The sequence below is a fragment of the Herpailurus yagouaroundi genome, unplaced genomic scaffold, assembly GCF_014898765.1.
Source record: "Herpailurus yagouaroundi ecotype Mexico unplaced genomic scaffold, PumYag 188, whole genome shotgun sequence".
Classification (NCBI taxonomy): domain Eukaryota; kingdom Metazoa; phylum Chordata; class Mammalia; order Carnivora; family Felidae; genus Herpailurus; species Herpailurus yagouaroundi.
Window position 1 is genome coordinate 31,563,279 of NW_024412419.1, and position 18,793 is coordinate 31,582,071.

The 18,793-nt window shown below is 43.3% G+C and overlaps 1 pseudogene; it reads left to right on the top strand.

The window, feature by feature from the left end:
* The first annotated feature begins 1,281 nt into the window (after positions 1 to 1,281).
* The window catches only part of LOC121044521 (NADH dehydrogenase [ubiquinone] iron-sulfur protein 8, mitochondrial-like), a 33,971-nt pseudogene continuing 16,459 nt past the window's right edge, over positions 1,282 to 18,793 (top strand).

Sequence of the window (18,793 nt, forward strand, 5' to 3'; positions counted from 1 at the left end):
GAGACATTGGCCATCTTTGGCAAATACCATCTACCACCTGTCACATGTTAAAGTACAGATGAAGAAGTACTGTCTGCTCTACTCCCTTCCTTAGCTCACCCTACCTTCCTGCGTTCCTAGTCCTAATTATTTATAACACGTGGTCAACATAACGAGAATATTTTGCATCCCAAAAGAGTGAATCCCCTGGTGGGCTTTTCAAACCATGCTAGAGGAAATAAGGGAAAAGACTTGTAGCTCTAAGGTAGATGCCCTTAGATCTTACCCTTACACCAGGTAGAGAGGCCCTACAGATCTTGAACTCCAAGATTTCTAGAGGCCACATGTCTGCTGATATCAAAGGGTCAAGTTTATATTTTTCACACATACATGTTGAGCATATACACCTGATCCTCATTACTCATGGGTTCTACCTTTGCAAATTTGCCTACTCACTAAAATTTATTTGTAACCCCTAAATTAATATTCACAATACTTTCACAGTCACCTACAGACATGTGCAGAGCAACAAGAAATTTGAGTTGCCCCATGGGCTCATTAACAGCTGGGTCACACAAGACACTGCTTTGCCTCCTTCAGTGTTTGCATTCTTCCACACTGTACACAAGTGACCTTTTGTGGTCAGCGTAATACCATGTCTTTCACACTGGGAGTGTGGTGCCAAGGCATGGTTAATTGGTCCTAAGCACAATAAGGCTGTAACGTGCCTTACATTGAAAATACATGTGTCAGGCAGCTTTATTCAGGCATGAGTTAGAATGCTGCTGGCTGTGAGCTCAATGCTGATGAATCCATGATGTATGGTAATTAAGGTGTCTTTAATATGTGTCTTTTATACACGTAAAACAAGGTTATGTACACACATAAAACAAGGTCATTTGACAAAAATGTTGAGACCAGAGGCTCTTAGGAACCTAATTTTGTGTTTCTCCTAAGAGCAATTGTTTTGTATCTGCTAATTCAGTGTTTGCAGAGACTTTATGGACCATAACTACAATGAGTAATGAGAATCAACTGTAATATATATCAGGACTGTTGTAAGCCCTAGAGATGAAAAAGTGAACAAAAAAACACAAGAATCCCTGCACTTATGGAATTTACATTCTAGAGGAGAAAAGAAGACATAAAGGAAAAAATGATACAGTATGTTAGAAGGTGATAACCATTAAGGAAAAAATAAAGCAAGGGATGGGAGATGGGGAGCTTCCAGGGTGGACTTGTTTTTTTTGTTGTTGATACTGTTGTTTTCTGTTTCATTTTGTTTTGTTTTTTCAAAACAGAATGATGAAGGTAGACCTGAAGAAGATTCAGATGACATTTGAGCACACGAAAGAGGTATGAGGAAGCAGGTTAAGCAACCTCTGGGAGGAAAGTAGAAGGAACAGACAGTATACAGGGTGGTAATATACCTGACATGTCCAAACCAGAATGGGGCTCATGTGCCTGGAATGGAGCAAGCAGGAGATGAGGTCACACAGGTAAGAAAGTTCAGCTCAATGGGGCCTCCTAGCCCATTGTAATGATTGGAGTTTTCAATCTGAGTGAGAGACTGTCAGTAGCCTTGGTTGAAATAAGAGCATGATCAGAAGAATGTTGCAAAGATCTAGACTTGAAGTATGGTTACGGTCAGTCATGAAAAGTGATCAGAATCCAGATATATTCTGAAGGCAGAGCCAACAAGATTTGCCGCTGCATTAGATGTGAGGTTGGGAAAGAAATAGTGAAATCAAACATAACTCCAAGGTTTTTGGCCTGAGAAGTTGCAAGGATGATGTTGCCATTAACTGAGATGGAAAAAAACAAAACTGTAGATGAAACAGGTGTGAGAGAGAATATCAGGGTTTCGAGTGTACCCATTTTAAGTTGAGGTGTCCAATTAGATTTCCAAGAAGAGATATAGCATAGATAACTGGGTGTTCAGGGCTAGAATCAGAGAAACCCACACTGGTAATATACCTTTTGAAGTCCTCAGTGTATGGATGGGATTTAGAGACATGAAACAAATGAGACCACCAAAGAATGAGTGCAGGTTGGGAAGAAAGAAAGGGTCCTCGATTGAAATCCCAGGTCACTCCATTTTAAGAGATCAGAGAGACAAGGAATGAGCAGAGAAGTTTGAGAAGCAAGGTCTCCTAGAAGCTGACTGAAGACAGTGCTACCCAAAACAGAGAGTGATAAATGGTGCCATCACATCCAGAAGTCAGATAGAATGAGGACTGAGAAGTGACCATTGGACCAGCAACATAACAGTGATATGCTGGTTAAATGCTTCACAACAGGCTCTTGGGAGGGACAGAAATCCCTAACCTGTAGTTTGTCAGTTTCCATACTGAAAATACTCCTACCATGGCTGATTTCAAGCTATTAATGTGAGGTCACTGAACGCAGCTTTTAGAAGAGATGTGCACAATTGACTCTAAAGAGGCAGTACCAGCTGGCACTGGCACACCTCTGAATGCTAATGGTATCCATTGCCTCCGAAGGCTTTGGCTTTGGCTTCCAAGGGGGAACTGCCCGGTCAAGTGTACTTGGCATGGCTGAACTGCATCACCTAGACAGAGCCAGCCAACATTTATCTTATCAATCAACGATCATTTATTGAGGACAGCTAAAGGACCTCACTGGAGGTACTAGGACCCAGAGCAGGATATCATGGTCCCTGAAGCCTAGACTCATGCTAACCTTTAAAAGAGAGAGCATTCCAACAATGAAAAAGTGTAAGGCACATCCCCTAAGCCCACAAAAAGTACAGAGTGGAGTTACACAGCCCCAAGACAAGGAACACCAAGGACTGCTGGCAGCCACCAGAAGCCAGGAGAGAGGTGTGGAATAGATTCTTTCTCAGAACCTCCAAAAGGAACCAACCCTGCCAGGCCCTTGATTTTTACTTCTGGTCTCCAGAAATTTTGTTGATGTAAGCTGTGGTAATTTGTTATGACAGCCCTAGGAAATGAATACAGATTGTTAGGATGACAGCATTTCTCACAGAAACATGAGAGAAAAGGAGAGGAAAAAAAGAAGATTAATAAGTATGGTCCCTGAAGCCGGGTGAAAACAGCATTCCCAGGAAGAAGGAATGATCCCTGCCCTGCTGCCCGTAACAAGTTCTGATCCTGACCTGCTCATCATGGACTACGCTGTTTGCTTCAAAGCTGTAAAGTAACCTCCCCAGTGGCCCCTGGTAGTGCCTACCCCTTCCCCCTAGTTCTGTCTTCACATGTAGGCATCAGACAAAATTCACTGCTTTAACAGAATAATACCATCATGAGCCATTAACACATCAGTTCTGTGGGAAGCAGTTCTCTGGTGATTTAATGTAGAGTGAGAGAGGAGAGAAAGACCCAACAAGAAACTACCTGGGAGTCCTGGGTGCTTGGGAATATTAGCAAGAAATGGAGAGAGGACTACAATGGAGGTGATGAAGAATAAGAATAAATCATGCTCGTGTCCTTATATTTTTGTGTTGGCTGTTCAGGGACCAAAAGTGGTCATTTGATGAATCCCATTTAAAGCCACTTACTAAGGACCTGCTAAGAGCAATACACTCCATTAGGCGGCTAGCAGAGCTGCAAAGATGAATAGATCCATCTGATAGATCCATCTCCAGGGAAGAAGGCTGACTCTCAGAGGAAGGGAACATGTATTGTCGTGAGTGAGCAGAGGGAAGAAAAATGTTACCACACCCCTCAGCTTCTGGGTAATGATGCTTCCGAAAGAGAGCAGAGTTTTTAACATTGAGAGCTCCGTGGAGCTCTTCCTTCTCCAGATGGAGGTCACGGACACCATAGCAGACTAAAGCCTTCACAGGAATCTGGCAGCTCAGAGATCTTCCCTTAGGTCTCCTTACCCTCCTACCCATATTCTGAACAAAAGTTCCATGTGAAGGAGTTCAGGTGGAGAACCCACTGGAAGAGTCTTTGTCATTATAGGCAGGAAGAAAATGGCAAATGGGATAATTATTTGTTTAGTTCAGTCCCCTTGGAGTCCTATATTTTGCTCAGCTTTTCATGGTTTGGGGATAAAAGTTGTTTTTAGGCCTAAGGGACTCAGCTAATCGGCCGGTTTCCCAGTTCATCTTTCAGGAGTGGGCACAGCTTTGGGAGACCAGTTTTTACCCTCTGAGCTCTTGCATTCCGTCCCAAATAAAGATGTATTAAGAAAATGACGCCAAGTGGAGCAAAGTTCAGGAGTGGGAGGAAAGTTGACATAAAAGCCTCAGCGACAACAGCTGGCCCCAGGAACGAATGACAGAACTGAAGGGGATATTAGTGAGTGGAGCTGAGCCAGTCACATAGCAAAGTTTTGCAGGAAGAAAAAAGGGAACAGGGAATTAATTACAACGAATTCCTCCTAAAGCACTGAGAGTTGGAGGCCGCGCATAGGTTATTCAAAGGGTAACTTCGAACGCTGCAAGGTTTCAGAGCACTTCTTACAAAGGAAGCTGCAGGGATCTCTGCCAAGCATATGGAATTTCCAAGTCAAAGTCAAGGGAACTGGCTTCCGAGCCTCCTGGAAGTGGATATGTGGACACAGATGGTAGTTTTGCTTTCAGGTTTAGCGAGGAGTAAACTTCGGCTCCTTTGGTTTTCTTACTCGTCTCTATCCCCTGCTGATATTTCCCTTGGCAGAGAATGATTGCACTGACCAAGCCAAATGCAAGCAATAAAAGCCAGCAATGCTTTCTATTGTATTAACTCCAGCAAGGGGTTAGAAGGCCCCAGGACAAACATGACTGCTGTGATATTGGAGCTTCATGGTCTAAAGGGGCAGACCAGACCCTGGAGAAGTCTAGTGTGTGGAGCAGAGGCTGAGAACGGGGATCGGAGTTGGTGGTCGCTCCAACTTTGTTTACTTTTGGTAACTCTTCTCAGAGGATGGTGGGCAGACCAAAAAATCATTCTGGAGAGGAAGCCAAACAAATAAATATTTCAGGAAGGCTGCAAATGAAGAGAGACTTTTCTAATAAAGCTAATTGGACCGTGGAGAGGCTGCCAAATGCTGCTCACTCTGATCTGTTTTGTTGGCAGTGAAAGTAAGTGAAATAACTGCTAGCCCTTTCTTAGAAGTGACCCTTGTTGGAAAAAAAAAAAAATCCTGTGTTTTGCTAAGTGGTCTGTCTCTGAAGAACACTGTGAGTAAAAGAGAAACTCTAGCTGTGACTTTGGCCAAGTCAGGTAGTCATGCAATTCAGGACGGGGCTGGGTCCCAAACATTCCACTTGATGCAGAAAACGAAACAGACCAGGGGGGCCTGGGTGGCTTAGTCGGTTGAGCTTCTAACTTTGGCTCAGGGTCATGATCTCATGGCTCATGAGTTCGAGCCCCATGTCGGGCTCTGTGCTGACAGCTCAGAGCCTGGAGCCTGCTTTGGATTCTGTGTCTCCCTCTCTGTCTCTGCCCTTCTCCCCTTCACTCTCTCTCTCAAAAGTAAATAAAAACATTAACAAATTTTTAAAAAGAAAAAGAAAATGAAACAGATGAGGGGAGAAGGTATAGTACGACGTTGTTGTTGTTGTTGTTGTTGTTGTTGTATATTCTTTGGGCAGGGGCGCCTGGGTGTCTCAGTTGGTTAAGCATCCCACTCGTTTTCAGCTCAGGTCACGATCTCATAGTTCATGAGTTTGAGCCTCACATCAGGCTCTGCACTGACAGTTTGGAGCCTGCTTAAGATTCTTCTCTCCCTCTCTCTCTGCCCCTCCTCTGTTTGCATGTGCTCACTCTCTCTCTCTCTCTCTCTCTCCAAAAAAATAAATAAACAGTAAAAAATATATTTTAAAATATTAAATTTAAAATTTAAAAAAAATTTAACGTTCTTTGGGCAGAAGGTCACCACGCCCTAAACCTGACCTGGAACCGCCCATCACCTCCCAGCTATTTGTACTAAAATTAAGTTGGCCAGAGGGATGAGGTGAAAGGTAAATAAGATTCCTTGTTAGTCCATGGTTTTGAACCCAAAGTATTCTCTTGTGGACACAAAGAGGATGTGGTAGAGTCAAAAGCATTCACTGAACAGTTCCCCTGTTGTTTTAAATCAATTAAAATTGATTTAAATGTGTCTGAGGACATATTTGATGAGATAGCAAACTTGCTTCTTGCCCATCATTGGAAATCAGCGTGACCAGTTCAAACCCCATCCATCCTCTTCTCACCAACCCAATTTCACAACAGGAAATCTGTACCCTTATAGAGACGGTATGGGTTAGCCAAGCAGAAGAAAACCTTTCAGACACAGAATGCAGAGGGCCTCTGTTATTTAATATCTCATGAACTACTCTCCTCATGATCAGAGAGCAGACCCCACTAGCATAAGTCACAGAGGAGCTGAGTTTGCATGGGGTGGAGGGTTGAAGGAAAGGTCTAGAACCAGAGTGTCATGTGGCATGGTCCAACCTAACAGCCTAAGTGAGGAGCCCTGGGAAGCGTGGGGATGGCGTGAGAACAGAGGTAGAGAGAGACAGAGCCTGTCTAATTCTTGGGTCAGCCCTGCATGTCAAAATACCCTCTCGTCAGCCAGTTTCTGAGGCTTGGCTTGTCTCCACCTGGAGACATTTCTTTCGTCACTCCTGCTTCCCTCCTGGGAGCATTACTCAAGCTGAGGAAAAGTTTGTGCTGCCTTGAACTTGAAACTAACTTGTGGCACAATCTAGTTACCAACATGGAATGATTTGGGGGGGGGGGGGGGTGCTCTGGGAAAACACTCTACTTCCCAACAGCTTCCACACCTTTGTGCCAAACCGCTTATCATTCCCGTATGGGTCACGTGCCCTTTGCTTTCTTCCGGTGATCTTCTTTATACGTGCATCTATCTTTCAACTTCCACTGGTCTAAACGTATGGCAGCATGGTTGAGGGCCTTCTGGTTCCAGAAATTCCCCGGGGGGGCTGCTACAATTTGGATGTGCTGAGGATGTGGAAATGTAAAGGCAAGCTATGCTCTCTTACTGAGAACAGTCTGCTATCAGAAAACACCACTCATTTGCTGTAGACCTGGAAACTGAGGAAGGCGGGCTTTTCTTGATGTATTATAAACTGGTCCAAAGCTTGCCTGGTTAATTAGGTTCGTTACAAAAATAGGTTAATTGCTGCTCCCGGGATGGCAGCCCCTCAGTGCCCTGCTCCTCCCTCCTCTCCAGTTCCTCACCACCACCTCCAACCCCCACCTGGGTTCTGGCCCCTTTTTTCTCTTATTTGGATTACCTACTCAACAGCCTCCAGATTTGTCTGCTACAATCCCATCATTTCAAGGTGGTGCAGTGTACCTATTTACAATGCAAATCTGACCACGTTTCTCTCCCACTTCAGGCCTCCTTCTGCCCCCATGTTTCCTAGAAAAGAACATCTGATGAGGCCTGCAAACCCCTGCCTGACTCTTCAGTGTCACCTGTCACCCTCCTGCTGCCCTTCAGACGAGCAAGATGTCCCTTACTGACACCAAGCTATTTCTCTGACTCTGCTACTGCTGTCACCTGTGCTCCAGGGCCACTTCTGTGCCTCCTTTGGCCAACCGCTCTGGGTCAATGAAGACTCAGCCCAGGAGACTGTCCCTCGGCCGAGGCCCCTTCTCCTCCCTAAATACCTTGTATGCTTTCATCACAACACCCCCGTGAGGTATCATTATGAACTGTTCAATGAGTCTCTCCTCATTTCTTGACAGCAGCAAGATCTCATTCATTGCAACCCCAACATCTAGGCCAGTGCTTCTCAACTGAGAGGTATTTTTTTCTCCCCAGGGGATATTTGGCAATGTCTGTAGACATTTTTGGTTGTCATAACTGGGTGGGCGGTGCTACTAATACCTAGTGAGTAGTGGCCAGGGGTACTGCTAAACACCTACCAATGCACAGGACAGTCTCCCACAACAAGAAGTTATCAGGCCTCAAAATGTCCATAGAAACCTTGATCTAGAACAAAGCATACATACCTAATGCTGCTTAATGGGAAATAAAATTGTGAATATATGTCACTGAATCAAACTCTGTTCTCAAGCAAGGTCCATGTGATAGTTATTAGGTTGAGAGAAGGAATTCAAATGAATGTACTCCTTCTTTCATGATGATTTAGTTTAAGCCTGATCTCCCATTGTGTTCTGAAAGTTCGGCTCCAGGAAAGATATTTCAGGAATCAACTGAACAAACAAGAATGGTATCTTGGGACAGTTCTCTACTAAGAATTCTTAACCTGGAATAGAATCATAGAATGTCAGAAATAAAAGGGGTTGTAGAAACCACCCAGTTCAACCTACCAATTTTATAGGTGGGGATTCTAGGTCCTACTTGATAAAGTGAGTCACTCAAGGTCACCTTGCTAGGAATGATGGGAGTCTGGGAGCCAGTGGAAGAATGGCCTGTGTTGTGACTTCACCAAAAATAAATATAAGACTGTAGGGCCCATCTATGAGTCTCTAATAGAGACTGGGACCAGGGTGAGGAAGTGGAAAGGGTAGGTGGGGGGGGGGGTTAGATTTGCCCCCTTGGAGAGATAAGGACAAGAGAAAAATATAGAGAGCTGGGAAAGACACTTTATAATATATCTTGGTTTTCTGAACTTCCAGACCTTTCCTCAAAACTCATGCTACTGAATTTGATGTCAGCCTGGTGCCAAAGTCTATACCTTGACACTTCAGATCACACACAATCCAAACCTTTCCACCTGCCAGTGTCTCTCACTGGAAGCAGCATTGATATTCTGGGCAGGACAATTCTTTGTTTCAGGACTGTTTGGGATCCCCAAATGTCTGTTGTATCTCCAACCATGATCATTAGAAGAGAAGCCTAAACATTTCCAAATACCCCCTAGGAATATGGTACTGCTTCTCCTCCCTGACCTTTCAATCAGGAACCATCAGTGACCAGATGACAGAGTCGCATTTTTATTGAGCAAAGTACATCTTGGTTGGGACAAGAAAGCAATCAGAATAGTAGACTAGAGTGGTCTTAATAACCATCTTCATCAAAATGACCTGTGGAGTCTGCTAAAAATAAGATTCCCACCTCAGGGGATATAATGCAAGAATATATATTTTGAGCAGTTTCACCAGGTGATTCCTATGTACACTAAAAGGTTTGAGAAGCATGTCTTAGCTCTAGCTCTGAACCTTGCCTCCAAGAAGAATCAATGTTTAAAAACACCACTGCTTATATGCCACTCTTAGGGATCCTGAGTTAATTTGACTACAAGCTCCCAAGATGATTCTGATATTCATCTAGGATTAAGAAACACTATTACTAAGAAGTATTGCAAAATAAGATGTGACCACAAATTCATTTTCCCCTTCTTTCTTCTGAATTAGATACAAATAACTTAAGACTCAACAACTTCTCAACCTTGGTTGCATCCCCCAAGAAGCTTTATAAAATCCTAATGTCTGAACCATACCACATACCATTGAAATAGGAATTTCGGGGGATAGGATTCAGGCATCAGTATGTTTAAGGGTCGGCAGGTGCCTCCAATGTGCAGCCAAGTTTGAGAACCACTGACTCAGAATATTTGCCCGTATTCTCCCATAATATTCTGCTCTTGGCTTCTTCTATCTCTCCTCCAACCTCCGGGCTTCCAACGTCTGAGAGAACTTGTGGAGTGGGGGTTAGATGAGACTGGTGAGGGGATAAAGGGCAAGATTTGGCCCGTTCTTCTTTCCACTGAATTCCTGGCTATCACTTATCTAGCACTCTGGGAGTAAAGGACAGTGGAGAACCCTCCAGATTTACTGTTATATATTTCCAAGAGGAAGATTCTTGAACAAGCACCAAGCTTGTTTTTTTTTTATTTTATTTTAATCTCTGTTCTTCCCAGAGGTTTCTAAATATCGTTGTAGGATAAAGATTTCAGCTTTTATTCCTCCCCAACATTTCATTTATGTGGCACAAACAGGTCAAAGAAGCAATGGAAAGTTGGAAGCCATTCTCTTCTAATTAGCAGAAGTCATAATGGCTGAAATTACTTTAGCAGTAACAGAGCCAGCACAAGCACCTGGAATGTTAATTACTGTCACTGGTAACACGACTGCTTTCATAACTAAGAAGGATTATTAATATGTCACCGCTGCAGTTAGGACTCATAAAAGACTTCCATCCTATGTCTATTTGGGTAATGACCCCCAAATCTGCCTTTGCGTGGATTGGAAGGTCCCATGTGCCCTCCCCCCTTTAAAGAAATGCTAAATCTGACCTCATTGCTAAAGGCAGAAGAGTAACATGAACATAGAGATAGAGATGCCTCCTCTTTGACATGTTTTATAGTCATGTCAAAACAGGGGCTGCCTGTACCCCTCATTTTGCCAACTCCAGCCCAATTTGTTGCTGCTGCTGCCTTGAGATGTAAGGGAAGATTGTTCTTTCTATGCTAGGCTAGTCCCCAAGTGCTCAGAATAAAACTAAGTCTGGAGTGTTCTGGCTCCTAGGGTTAGGTTCTTTCAATACACATACACATGCATGTGTGTGCGTGCACACGCAGTGCATGCGCACGCGCGCGCGCGCACACACGCACACACACACACACACACACACACACACACACAGGTTCTCTCTAAGACATATCATTTGCATTGGGCTGGTGGATCCTGGTGTTGAGTTGGGAATCACTGGTCTACACGCTTCTTTCCTCTTACTCAGTAGTCCTTCCCTGCCACATGGTCTCACTTAGGACCAACTCTGATCATCAGATAGTTTAGCAAATCTGAACTGCAAATCCTTCCTCCTCCAGGAGAAACCCTTCTCCTTGCGTAAACTTACATCAGCAAACAAAGATGAGGGTAGGGAGGGAAGAGCACAGGGTGACAGCACATAACAACAGGATCTAAATCTAAATCAAAAATGTCCTCCAACAGGTCAATACTTGCCTGAAAACTGCAAACCCCAAAAGGGATCACTCAAGTAATTCTTCCCAGAATTGCAGGCATTTTCTACCCCAAATGACCTCTTACAACTTAACATGGTGGTTACAACTTAACATGTGGTTCCCACCACTTACTATTTATTGAGCATTGTACTAAGCCCTTTACATATGAGATCTTAATCTTCACATGACCCAAGGAGGGAGGCATGACATCACTATCCCCACTTAAGAGGCTGAAATGTGCCCAAGTTTACTCAGCCAGGAAGTGTGAGAATCTGAGTCAAGGTGTGCCTGGATCTGGAAATACACACCATTAACTGCTGTGCTTTATGCATTGGCTCAGCCTGCTATTCTGACTGCCAGTACTGGCCAACCTTGCTTTCTGCCTATCATTCCAGTATGTGTCACATGCCCTTTGCTTTCTTCCTGTGACCCTCTTTAAACACTCATCTATCTCTCAACTTCCATATAGCTGGATGTGTGGCATGGTCTTGCCATTTTTCTGTGCTTTATCATAGTTTCTGTCATCACATTTGTTGACCTCCTCACTCTTACAGTCTTGGTTTAGTTCTCGCTGAGATGGGAGAGGTCTTTATCAACCAGTCTCATGGTTCTTTAACTAGATCCCAGCCATGGCATCCTTGTGTTCTATTCCTTTTACCAGTGCCCTGGTACTATAAATATCTAGAAGCTAATATTCCAGGTTTGTTACAGGTACCCCCTTTTCTCTTCCCTCTACTTCCCTGCACTTGTTTTCCCAACCACAAACTTAGAACCAGTTCTCCAGAGGTTGGGTCAGAAGCACTTTTTTGGCACCAAGAACATTAGGAAGTAGTAGGTCTGCCAAACACCTTTATTCTCTCCCACTTCAAGGTGAGTTACTTGTCTGTCCATACTCTTCTTAGACTAACCATCTAAATGTTTTCACTACCAATTGCATTGCACAATTGTGCACTATAGTGTTTTGTACCTTCCCAGTACCCTGATTGTGATTTAGGGAATCATCTTTGCCTGACTTTTAGTGTATATACAATCAATCTATGACCTTGGGGTGGACATATGATCCAGACCTTCCCACTCAGAATATGATCTCTCATTGGCCAAAGGATTGGCTCAATGATGTAGACAAATAAAGCCAATAAGAATTAAATCTAGACTAGTCTTCAAGCAACTGGAAGAGATTCCAACTCTTTACTTCTGGACTTGTAGTCATGAGGATATAAGCTGAAGTTGCTGGCAGCCACTGGTCCACAAAGAGTAGACAGTCTATGTGAAAAAAGAAGAAACTACAGCCAAGAATTGGAGAGTGACTGGATCCCTATGACATTGTCTGAGGCTTTGAACCCAGCCATGACTCAAGCATACCCATAGACTCTTCAGCTACATAAGAAAATAAATTATCTTTTTGTTTAAGCTGGTTGGGTTGGTTCTCTGTTACCTAAGTGAAAAGGTTCACAATACAATATTCTTCTCATGGGTCATTGAATGATTCCTCATGCAAAAGAATAATCCAGATGCTGTTCTGGGATAGACTAGTACAAAAACATCTCTCTGATAATATACACCCTTATGTCCAGAATCTTGTAGACACATGAGAAATGGCTTTGTAAATAGTAAACCAAGTACTGATCAAGTATAATATTCATATACTTTAGTGTGCATTTGAATTTCTCAGTATGAGAGTTAACTGAGGAAGCATAGAAAACATATAAGGCTCTGGGTACTGATTCCCAGGGTATGCTAGAATGGGGTGTTAAGGGAAGAGGCTAGATTTGGAAAAGATAGAAAGAATCAATATGTATTAAAAATGAACATCTTAATTTTGCCTGAGGACATGTTTCCATTAACTGGCTTTTGGACCTGAATCAAGAGTAGCAGAATTGAAAACTTAATAAAAACAAAACTCATGGAGAGAAAATTTTTCATAATAGCCCAAGTGAAAGTAATGACATGAGCTAATCCAACTTGAAGTTTAAACAAAGAAATTACTCCATGCAATGGGACTGCTTCATTTTGTTTCAGAACTAAATACCATGAAGTAGACTGTAGGTCAGGGAACCTGGCCTAAATACACTAGAGGATGGGAGAGATGGAGATTAATTACTCTGCTAGAGGAGACAGGGAAAAGGAACAAGAAGTTCTTCCATGGCAAACGACCATAAAGCTTTTAAAAAGAAGTATTCAAATAGCACTTCAACCCATAATGCAAGTTATGAGAAGCTTATTGGGCAAAATGTTGTTGATTTTTAAAATTCACTGAAAAACAGTCAATTAAATTTTTTATTTTCTTTTTATGATTGATGCACCTGACTTTTCAGGACCAGCGCCTATCAATTGGCATTCAGATATTAAGGTCAGTGGGAAGATGAAACATTTAAGCCTTCCTTTAAGGATGGTAGTCTGCCACATTTTTCATGTCATTGTGCACACAAAAAATGACAATAATTTTATGGCATAATGTAAAAGGACTCAGTCATTTGAGGAAGAGATTGCTATCCTGGGCCACCCCAGGTCCACCCATATCCCAAAGACAGGAATACCTCTTTTCCACACAAGCAAGCTGGGTCCACCAGTTAGGAAAGTGAGTCAAAGACTCTCTGCAGGGGTAAGCCCACACTGAGGTCACATGGAGAAGAGGACAAGGCACTGAAGTAGAGGGCAAAGACTGGCACTTTGGTTCTAGCTCTGCCAAGTGCAGGACATTGGACAAGGCCCTTAGTCTCAGTGAAACTTACTCTGCTTACACATAAAACAGGTTTAAAGATATCTTACATTCCCTGCCTTACAGGGTCACTAGGATCAAGAGTACCATGTTCATGACCGTAACTGGCAAACATGGAGTGCTAGAGAAATGTATGGCATGATGATGATGATGGGTGTGGTAATGATGTTTTCTCCCCACCCCCACCTCCAACTACTCAAGACTTCCAGGAGTCACTTTCTCAAGACTTCCAGGAGTTACCCCGCAATGGACAAGAACTGACACTGAGAAGAACAATAAGCTGCTGAAGAGAATGACTGGGAGCATAGAGTGTGGGAAGCTAGTCTGCAGCTCAGCTTTTGTGTTGGGCCAAAGAGCTAATGGGGTTTTGGCTTCGTGAGCACCTCTGTTGAAACTCCCTGGGGAATTTTGCTTTATGAAATTCCCAGCCACATAGGATCCCACTGGGTTGGTGATTAGGAGCCTGGAGGGCTCTCTTTTCGATGAGAAAATGTGTTTGAAGTCTGCTGGGAAGAGCTGTAGGAGGGAGTTGGGGGGTTCTTCCCTGACTCCCACTGTGCATTGACAGAAGCTGCCCCACCACTGCTTATTGCCAATTCATTTGGTCTCTAGAGCCAAAGAAAATATATTTGAAGTGAACTCTTTGAATTAGACCCATTTTTCACTAGGATCAACAGATGGTAAAATATTAATGAACAGGTGGGTTGCGCAATACTTCCAGACTATTTTAGATCGGTTTTTACAGACTAAGTTATTAACACCAGAGGTGCTGACATATATTCCAGTATAGTTAGCCGACCCAGAAGTCATTGATATCAGCACAGAGCAAGTTCAGGACTATCGAACACAATGTCTACTTTACCAAAAATGGAGTAGTAGATAAAGGGACAGACTGAGATTGCATGCAATTCATCTCTGCAGATAGAGACAGCTAATTTTGTAAGGCATTTCCAGCAAAAGCTGTGACAATGGCTACTGTAGAAGTCTCTACCTTTCTTTTCTGCCTGGGAAGGGTATTCTGTGATATTTACTGGAATAAGAAGGGATGGAGGAGGTGGAATAGTTCCTCTGGAAGTCACATCTACAAACGGAACAAATCCTGCAGTCCCTCAAATTTCCATCCATACAGGAAGTTACACAGAAGGAAGTATGGCCTGGCAGCTAAACCATTCCAGTCTTGAAGACACATTATTCAGCAACACTTGTCCAGAGCCTCTCCTCTAGCTCACAGTGCTTCACATGCTCTCCATTACCAAACCTTAAATCTCTTTTCCAGCCCCAAACACTCAGTAACATGTGTGGCCCTTGCTTATATCCGGATTTGAGCAAACCAACTTAATGCAACAGTAGAAAGACAATCAGGGCAAGTTTAATTTGGATGGTGTACAATATGATACCAATAAACTATTTTTAGTTTTGATAGATATGGTGGTTATGTCAGAAAATACCCATATTTGTAGTAATGCACATCTTTTTTTAAGTTTATTTATTTATTTGGAGAGAGACAGAAACAGTGTGAGTGGGGGAGGGGCAGAGATTAAGGGGGAGAGGGAGAGAGGGAGAGAGAGAGAGAGAGAGAGAGAGAGAGAGAGAGACTATCACACAGGCTCCACACTGCCAGCGCAAACCCTACAGGGGTGGGGTGGGCAGGACTTGAACTCATGAAACTGTGAGATATGACCTCAGCCGAAACCAAGAGTAGGACGCTTAACTGACTGAGCCTTCCAGGAGCCTCTGTAGTAATGCACACTTAAATACATAGGTGAAATGACACAATTATGAGATTTGCTTTAATACACTTCAGCCGAAAGAAATGGGAAGGAAGGAAAAAAGTAGAAATGATGCCAAAGAGGGAACATACTGACAATTGTAGAATTTGGGTAACTGATATTTGAAGTTCATTATACTATTTTCTCTAATTTCGTATATGCTTGAAATTTTTCCCAAGACAATTCTTTTACAAAAAGAGAAAGAAGAAAGCAAATACAAATATTCTCAGAACATGATAAGCACAGGCAAAAATAAGTCAGATAAGGGGCGCTTGGGTGGCTCAGTCCGTTAAGTGTCCAACTTTGGCTCCGGGCATGATCTCATGTTTCATGAGTTTGAGCCCCTCATTGGCTCTGTGCTGACAGCTCAGAGCCTGGAGCCTGCTTGGGATTCTGGGCCTCCCCCTCTCTCTGCCCCTCCCACGCTCACACTCTGTCTCTCTCTCTCAAAAATAAACAGTAAAAAAAAAATTTTTTAAATAAGTCAGATAAATCTATATTCAAACAACAATAAAAAGAGATATTTTACAGATAGATAAGTTCATCAAACAAACCTGATGTATTTGAGGACCATTTATGAAATCATGGGTCAACAGGGCACTGTGTGATATATTTCAATACAAAACCCCAAAATTATAAAAACAGGATCATGTGCACAAACATCTTAAGGCTTTATCATTCTTTTTCAGTCTGACTGGCCTAGCCTCACTCATAAAATATTTACTAAATGCATATTCCTTTTAAAATTAGCAATATACTATTGAATTCTTTACTTAAATTTTTAAAGAAAGACTTTTCAAAAACATTCAAATCAAGTCAAAAACAGTATGAAGTGAGGTAGGGCTCTGAAGAGAAGGGAAATTGAGTTAAAACTTTTCAAAACGGAATTTAACCTCATATATTTAAAGCGTAGCTTTCTGGCAAGATTCATTGTTTTCCTCCCAAGCCCTCCGGGCTGTGGCTAGCTTCTGGAGGAAAGCATTGCTACTCATAAGTGGGGTTTTAAGAAACTGGCATGGATTCTGGAAGAAGCAGCCATGGCGGGGGGGGGGGGGGGACTTTTTTGGGGTCCTCAAATAGTTTAAAGACAGCTGACATTTACATCTAACTGCTGCTTAAAAGACCAAGTTTCATTTGAGAACATTCAATCAGTTGGAATCGACTACCCCATCTTGTACGAGACAAGGCCAGTGTACAGTCTTGCGTCCCTTGTCCCTTGGAAGCAGACAGCTCAGAAGCAGGGAGGCCACCGGGAAACAGGCTGGGTGAGCAGAACGTTGCTTGAGCCAGAACACTCAGATTTTTTTCTGTTTCTCAGGGTCACAGATATTTTTCCAGCTTAGGCTCTTATTTGAGCAAGACCGATATCTTGATCTAGCCAACTGATTTAGTGGAGAGTTAGCTCAAATTGGTTTTTAGTATCTTGTTAGCTGAAAGGGAAAAGGAACACTTGAATGTTTCAGTTTTCACCCTGACATGGAGATGTGAACTTGGGCGAATGAGGATTCTTCCAGCTGCAGAGGTAAGATGAACACACAGGCAGCTTTAGGACCCAGAAGAAAGGGAGGCATCCTGCAAAAAGGTGTGGTTATGGGCTGAGACTTTAGAAGGAGAGAAAAAGAAACTATCTGAGTTAGACCTTGAAGGACAGGGAGGGTGAATCAAACAGTAGTTATGGCATAAGCCAGCTCACACAGGCCGTAGTATAGATAGAGAGGCTGTGGGGAAGAGTGCAGAGGTCCATCTGACTATACACAGGGTAAATCGAAGGGAGAAAGAGATCAGAAGTTTAGACAAGTACTTTATAGAAAATCTGGAATGCGGGGATGGGAATATTAGGTGTTAGGTAGCTCCTGGGTGGGGCACTGGGTGTTTGTTAGACATGATGGGAGCTGCCTTGAAGGTAAATCCAGCCGTGGTGAGGAAAATGAATTGGAGTCATCAGAAGACAAATGGTAATAATCACCCCTGTTACTGAGTTTTCCTCTGGTGCTACTTTGTATATATAATCTGATTGAATTCTCACAGCAAGAGGTATTATCCCAATTTATAGATGAGGAAATTAAGCAACTTGCCCAAAGTCGTGCAGTTGATAAGCAGTGGAGGCAATATGCTTACTTCCTCTAAATCCCTGGACTCCTTCTTAAGGAGGCCAGAAGGGGTAGGAAATGATGAGGGTCCGAACTAGGAAGGCGGCAACAATGATGAAAAAGGGAGATCAAATTCTTTTTTTTTTTAAATGTTTATTTATTTTTTTGAGAGAGAGAGCAGAGGAGGGGCGGGGGCGGGGAGTGGGGGGATGTGGACAGAAGATCCAAAGCAGACTCTGTGCTGACAGCAGAGAGCCTGATGAGGGGCTTGAACCCACGAACATGAGATCGTGACCTGTGCTGAAGTAGGATGCTTTACCGACTGAGCCACCCAGGAACCCAAAGAGCTCAAACTCTTGAGAAGAAGAACTGAAAGACTTAGCAAACAATTGCCTATGGAGGGCCTTGATGTGGAGCCTGGGTAGAAGGAGAAATGGTACTGTGGCTAAGCTAAATAAAGATACCAGGAGAAAAACCTGGTGTGGGACAAAACATTATTAATCTGCTTTTAGCTATGCTGAGTTTGAGATACCATTAGAAACTTCCAGTGAAAATGTCCATCAGGCAGTGAGAAACAGTTGGTCTGCTGAAGGGAGGAGATGGAGGTAGAAAGAAAATCTGAGGCATTGCAGGCAACTTGTAAAGCAGTGGAAGGAAACCAGCTAGGTTTTCTGTTTCTTTTCTCTCAACTCAAGGGTACAGATGCCTTTTGAGCTTTGTCAGCCACCACCACCCCCAAACCATCTACCCCAATTCAGGAATGAAATGCAGAAACGTAGGACAAAATTTTACACGTGGACACACGGAATAATTCTCTGACCTTCTGTTGTTGGGTAGAGTTGAGGTGGCTTCAGTAGAAGTGTAAGAATTCTAAGTAAAATGATAAGGGGCAACCCGCTCTCTCTACCTTGCCCTCCACCAAGATAAGCCAAGGGCATCCGTCTTTAGACCTCAAGTCCTGGTCACCGTCCCCAAGAGCCAAGCCACCATGCACGCTGCCCAGCACAGGCATTGAGGGGCTAACACAGGTCAGGGAGGACATGTGCCCTGTTTGGGGGTGGGGGAAAGGTGAGGCTCAAAGCTTGTAGGCGATGCATAGCACCCCTGAGATTCTTTCTGAAAATATCCTAAATGACAGAGAGCGTGGTGGAAGGGCAAGATTCCACTGTTGGATTCCCCAGCAGGTTCCACAAATGAATGACAGAGTGTCAGTGGGCGTGAAAGTGAAATAAGCACGGAAGGAGTTCGTGCAGTCTCCTTCGGTCAGGGACCAGGGCTATCGCCTCGTCACTCTTTCACTGATGGACATGTTCTCATCTCCATCCACCCTCTCCCTCGCCACTTGCCTCAGGATGTCACATGTTTCCGTTGTGAGCAC